General features: G+C 38.0%; 1 pseudogene; it reads left to right on the forward strand.

Annotated features, from left to right (window-relative positions):
* The first annotated feature begins 3450 nt into the window (after nucleotides 1–3450).
* Nucleotides 3451–4260, forward strand: LOC147419740 (uncharacterized; annotated as a pseudogene).
* The last annotated feature ends 1371 nt before the right edge of the window (nucleotides 4261–5631 follow it).

Genomic DNA, 5631 nt, shown 5'->3' on the forward strand with positions numbered 1-5631 from the left:
GAAGTGACAATCATATTCATGCTCCTCACGTCATGGGACCAAGTTTAGAGGATGAACGAGAAGATAAGGATGCATTGATGTGTCGTTGCACAGATATGTGTCTTCCAAGGCTTCTTCGTCACGACTGTGAGCAATGTTGTCAAAGGTGTCCTATATGTCGTAAGCAAAGAAAGTACATGATGTCTTTTCATTACATCTCTTTGGTAGGGCAGTTGCAGCTTCTCTGTCGGAGCAAGGCAGTGTGTTGGGACTCTCTTAAAATGTGGCAGTCTAGGGATAGTTGGTTGAATAAGCCTCCTTTTGCGCGTCCGGAGTTTATAAACGAATCTTGGGATGGAGAAAAAACACGCATCTATCACGATTTATGGAATCCTCAAAAAGAGGGGAGGCTCCTGTTGTATGTGAAAAACCAAAGTGCATGCGTGCCTATAGAGCATTTCCTAGAGAGCTCATGTGTGAGACCTTGCAAAATGGTTGGAATTCTGAGCACGGACTCTACATCTTTAGATGTTCCAAGTGTGGAAGAGAGCAACGTGCCAAAAGAAGTTTGGTTAAGGTAATATTTCTTTGGTTTATCAAATATCGCGCTTGAACCATAATGATGTGCCAACATTTTATTGTAATTAACACTAATTTGGTACCAAAACAGGACATTTTGTATCTTTTTTTAACAAATTTAAATTAAATGCTATTTGCATTAGACAATTTATTTAAGAAAACCCTCTTGATATGCTTAAATATGTAGCTAGTGGGTCTTTTAAAAATATAACCTTGCATTTTAGAATCTATCATGATCAAGAACTATGCTCATGAAGTTGACCCTCATAAGATTGCGATTGACGTTTTGAGAAAATCACCTTTATAAGCTCAAGAAAAAATGAAGCAACCTTGTAGAAAATTTTAGGTGACTCTTTCACAAATTTTTTATAGATATTTGAAAGTTTCATGTGCAAAAAAATTGATTTTGGAGTATATAAAATAATGGAAAGTTCTATGTGTTTGATGTGGTCATTTCAAGCATATCGTTGTATGCAAAGAAAAATATGTTTTTGATATATTTGTGAGTTTTAAAAAGTGATACATTGCTTGCTCTTTTCATTGAGCATTCAAGGTGGCAAGTAGAAGAGCTTTGGTATGCAATAATTATTAGATCATTTTAAATATTCAAAACTGCATAAAAGAAAACTTTCATGTTTTCATTCTTGAGACATAAGCATTCAAAACTTCAAATAATATCAAACTTTTTATGTAGATCGACTAAATGTATCAAAGTACATGGTACATACACAATTGAGGTGCCTAAAATCTTGGTTTTAATGTTATTATGGAGAACTCAAGATTTTCAAGAGTTTTTGTACGATAAAGAATTTAAGATAGAGTTAAAGCAACAAAATTTAATTGAGTTAGGGAGCTCAAAAAATACGTAGTTTCTTGATTTAATCATATAAAGTCATTTGTAGTTGTCAAATTGCACTAGAATAGTACCAATTTCATGAGGGGACCTTTGGAAGACCAAAATTATGCTCTTTTTCAGCACGTGCTCAAGTATGAAATTATGTCTATAGCTTGCATGTGACTTTGAAACTTATCTTTGAAGTGTATTCCATTGTTTTGTAACACTAAGTGCTAACACTTCGCCTTTATAAACATCAAAAAGACTATCTCTACAAAAATATATAATGATTTTGTTGGCAAAACAGCTTGAAATTTTACTAAAATTTATGTCTTAGAACTTACCAGAATTCTCTCCATACAGATTGTATTTTGATATGGAGAAAAATCGAGTGTTTTATTTCCCTCATAGCTAATCTATGGTAGAAGCAAGGTGTAAAAAACTTCTTTCTAGCTTGACAAATAAATTATCAAATCTTGGTAGAAAAACAGAACACTTTAGTGTCTCAGGACACTTAAGTGTCCAATTACAGAACTAGTGTTAATATTTATTGCAGGGAGATCCTAAGAATTTTTCTTTTCTTTTGCATTGGGATGGGTTTCAAGCAGCATCTACCACTCAAAAGAACAGTGTAGTGGTAGAGATCGTTATTTTAAATGGTGGCAAGAAGTCTATTATTGGATCTATTCCAGTTCTATTCTTACCTTTGTCACATAAATACTTGGAGAAAAAGCATAGTGATGTGCTAGCCTTGTTCTTGCAACCCTTGGTAAGCGAGCTTGAAACATCCTTCCTTGGTGGATTCGAGGTGAATTATGCTATCCCTAATGACAAGATATTCCCTAATCTCCACAGTGAAGCAACACGGCTAAGATGTATGCTCATGGTTTGTATCGAAGACCATCCTGCTCAATGCAAACCCAGACAAGTGAACGATGGTGGCATTGCTTTTTGTAGAAGAGACAAGGCAAAAGAAAAATTAATACGTGACAACAATGGTGCTCAACAATAACAATAGATTTCAAGCTAGATACCCATCTCCAAAAAGACACATAGATGAAATTTGGGAAGCTGTAAAGATGGCAAAAAGATGCCCACAAAAGAAAAGACAGAAGAGACACTTAGAGATGGAGGTTTAGCTGGTGAGTGAGTGCTTTGGAGACTCTATCATCTCTATGGATTTGATATATCCAAGGATCTTGTTTATGACGTTATCCATATACTTCCGCTAAATTTGTTCCAAAAGTATATCAAGAGATTGATTTCTTCTGCCACAACACAAGTGAAGAAGAAAATAGATGCCACTATCAAAGAAGTGGCTATGTCAATTCCCAAGCCTATTATAAATGCAGGATGTTGGCCAAAAAATGCTTCTATGCATTTTAAGATGTTTAAGGCTGAGGAGAATAAAAAATTTGTCCAATGGTGTTTACCTCACATATTGAATGTCGTAGATGGCATTAGTGAAGAGGACATTCAAATAGGGATGCTTTTGATGGATATTGCACATATATTTTTTTATTGTAGTAGACAAAAAGCTTGGACCAAAGAGTATATTGAAATTTTCCACTCCTTGTTAAAATCATGGCGCATTGTATCAGAGGACTACTATGGAGCTAATTCTTCCCCTCTGGAGCATGTTGCAGGTATGCTTGTTTTCAGCTTGTAATCTCTCTCTCTCTCTCTCTCTCTCTCTCTCTCTCTCTCTCTCTCAGTGTTTGCATTGTGTTTGAAAAGAGTTAAAAAACATGGAATTTCACATTGTAGGAAATGGCGAGATTTTGGATGACATTGTTTGACACGGATCACATGATGTGACTTGGTGCTTTTCTCATGAACGAAATATATCAGGCTATCTTAGTATAAACACCAATAATAAATCAAATGAGCTTTCTTATTGCAAGTTTCATAGTCAAGTCTTATGTACTCAACTCTACAAATAGCTTCATCTTGAGAAAGATGGCCTCACAAGCTTGTCAAGAGACATGAATCTCATTCATTCAAGCTTAATTCAACCAGAAGGTTTTTTGCATGCACCTCGAGACCATTGCTATGAGATGCACAAGGATTGTGTTTTACATACGTCCTCAGAGGAGAAGGCAAATAATATTTGGAATGCTTGTCTTTGTGTATCTCCATGTCCTTGTCAAAAAATGATCCGAAGGAAAGGAGTACTAGTTGGGCCAAAGAGACAAAATCCATCCAATCTAGATCTGGTAGAGAAAAGGGGGCTAATAGACTATTGGATGAGAAAGGATGAAAACATTGTTTCTCTTGATGAGATTCAACCAAGTGCATGCTTTTACTCTAAGATGTTTTTAAATAATGTAAGGTATACTTGTAGTTTTCCAAAGATTTACTTCAAATGAAGCAGAATCAATCTTTGCAAGGGGTTCTTTAAAAAAAATTTTGTCCATGAGCAATGCGGGGAAATCAATGTTTTTGCAGTAATTTAGTACGTAGTGGAAACACTTCAAACCATGGATGAAATTTCAGGGATGCATATCATTCACAAAAGCCAAAAGAATAATTGTGGCCTCACAGTGCAACCCATTGAATGTATACAACACAAGTTCTTTTGGCTTTCTACATCTGTTGATAACAAAGAAATACTTTATGAGACAAGTGGCTCAAACGTTCCAAAGAGGTTATTATTTCTAGGCAAGGTGGGTTGCATCCCTCCATGCATAGAAAAAGGAGATTGTGTCCTTGAATAGTGCTCGGAAACATCAAACCAAAGTGCTATTGTGCAAGATGTGGACATTGGTCATAAAAGGGCTCTCCTAGCGTGGGTAGATCAACGTTTGGAATGGACTTGGGTGGATTGGAAGCATGTATACAAAATCTTGGAGGAAGGTAAGCAATGAGGTTTTACCATGTTGTTGACTTATGATTAGAGTTTCAATATTTATTTATCATTTTATTGGCTTATGATGTTTACAGGGCGATCAGGTGGTGGGGCTGGTGGAATGGATGCTTGTAGTGGTGTCTCGGGTGGACGTAGAATTTGTGTTTGTGGGGGTGGTGCTCGGGGTGGGGGTGTTCTTTCTCTAGGGGGTGACAATTGGTTCCTCCTACCTCCTTTATTATAGTTTTGTCGTGGTTTGGGACAATAGTACATACCATGACCGTATTCTCCGCAGTTGTAGCAATGATACTCCCTGTTTTGTCGTCATGCTCTTCCAGGGTCTTGATCTTTTTCTTGACTCCTCCCTTGCTGTATTAAGTGGACAGACAAATTATGCAGTTGGTTAGTAATATAGGCCAACATATCTTGTTGGTCATCTCTTACCCCAAGAGCCGGTGGTGGTGGTGGTGGTTGTCGTAGTTGCTGGTCGACGCGATGTTCCTGCTTCTGTTGACTCGGTTTCTTTGGCTTTCATTCGCAACTTCTTGTCCTTAAGGCGAGCAATCTCAACGGCTAACTCGTACGTAGCCGGGAATCTACCTTTCACCTTCTCCTTGAGAAGCGGCCATAAGACATGCACGAACCGATCTTTTTTTAGGAAATCGGGTGCGGCTTCCCCCCTTGCCAGTGACTCAACCCACCGTTCCCACAAATCCACAAATTTGGACTCATAGGTGGCATATTCTAAAAGACCCTCCTGCTTCAAGTCTCTCAACTTGTCCCACAACTTTTCTGAAGTGGTACCTCCCCCAAAGCGCCTCTTAAAAGCGGTTTTTAAGGGTTCCCAGTCATCCTTGGTTGCTTGTGGAAGTGCATTGTACCATGATCTAGCTTCTAGCTTCATGAGATGCTTAAAGATTCTAACCCGGGATTCATCCGTATCTTTGTTTCTCACTACACATGCTACTTCAAAGTCATCTAGGAAGTCTGTTACCAAATCCTCCCCCTTCTTTCCTTTAAATGTTGGAAATGCTACACTTGCCATGATTACTGAGAGAGAGCTAGAAAGACACACTGCTTAACTTGCAAAAGTTTTTTTCTTCTTTACAAGGAGGCGCGTATACCCTCTTATACTAGGACATAGATTAAAACTTCAAACGGTACATTGCCTTGTACCAAAGGTAAGACAAATGGTTGATCTGATGCCAGAACCTCAAAAAATCGCTCCCCACCCAACATGGTGTTAATGACGTGCTGGTAGTGAGCCTTCAAATCCAGTATTACCTTGATTGAGCGTACACGTGTTGGTATGTGTGATCTGTCTTGAGGTAGGTTGTACTGATTCATGTGAAGCTTAGAGGTGCTTAATCACTGTCCAAGCTTATGGGAG

The sequence above is a fragment of the Adiantum capillus-veneris genome, chromosome 29, assembly GCF_014529385.1.
Source record: "Adiantum capillus-veneris isolate H3 chromosome 29, ASM1452938v2, whole genome shotgun sequence".
Classification (NCBI taxonomy): Eukaryota; Viridiplantae; Streptophyta; class Polypodiopsida; order Polypodiales; family Pteridaceae; genus Adiantum; species Adiantum capillus-veneris.